Below are 1,006 nucleotides of genomic sequence, written 5' to 3'. Positions count from 1 at the left end.
GGGCACCTCAGATCACCAGAGTCCCCGAGGACAGGGGTCCGCTGCCGGCCTCTCTGGGACTTGGGCCTTCCACGCATTGCCCTGTTCTCAGATGCCAGGGGCTCTTGCTTGTCCCCGCCACTGCTCAGCAAAGGGGGAAAAACCGACCTAGGATGTCCGAGGGACTGCCAAGATGACCGCAGCTAGGCCAGTGGGGGAAATGGGATCCCAGAAAGGCAGGTGGAGCCAAGCAGCTGTTTCAGAAGCAGGTCTGGGTTATTCCCAGACTGACAGTGACCACAGGTCTGCTCCCAAGGGGCACTGAAGGCCCCAAGAACGTCAAAGAGAAGCCAAGAATACGAGTGACCACAGAAGGCCTGAGCCGGAGTCCCAGGCAAGAGTAGGGAATCTTGCCAGAAGGCAAAAGAGCTCTCCGAGAAGTGAAAACAGCCCCACCTTCAACAGCTCGGACCACTACGACTCCCCCACCTGCACCCACACAAACCCTAGTCCCCTCTTCCTCGTGAAAGCAGAAGCAGCCAAAGGGGTCTGCACTGCTACCCGGACCCCACACCCGTGACCCCAGGAACGCAGTAAGCGCATAGCCCGCAGTCCGTATCAAGGAAGAACAAAGTGCAGATGAAGGGAAACACCACAGGCAGACAAGAGAGAGAGAGAGACACACACACACAACACTCCCACCAAATCACACACACAGATCCACGGGGACACACATGTGGCTCCTGAGGCTGCGGCGTTCAGCCTCCTGCGAGGAAGCCCCGCTGGGAACAGACCAGCCCACGGGCACACTGGCAGGCCAGCCCTGCAGGCACAGGGGCCACAGCGTTGGGGGGACTAACATGCACAGCGGCCAGGCAGGCGTGAGGTAGAGATGGATCACGCGCTGAGTCCTGGCGGCTCCAGACGAGGTTTCTTGGGCCCGCTCGGCCCTCCGCCGCTCCTGTACTCCAGGGCTCATGGCCTCGAACCCTTCGAAAGGGCAGGCCAGAGCCCATCAGCCAGGCAC

This window comes from Propithecus coquereli, unplaced genomic scaffold (assembly GCF_000956105.1).
Source record: "Propithecus coquereli isolate 6110/MARCELLA unplaced genomic scaffold, Pcoq_1.0 Scaffold53, whole genome shotgun sequence".
NCBI classification, from domain to species: Eukaryota; Metazoa; Chordata; class Mammalia; order Primates; family Indriidae; genus Propithecus; species Propithecus coquereli.
Note: the sequence above shows the minus strand (reverse complement) of the source record.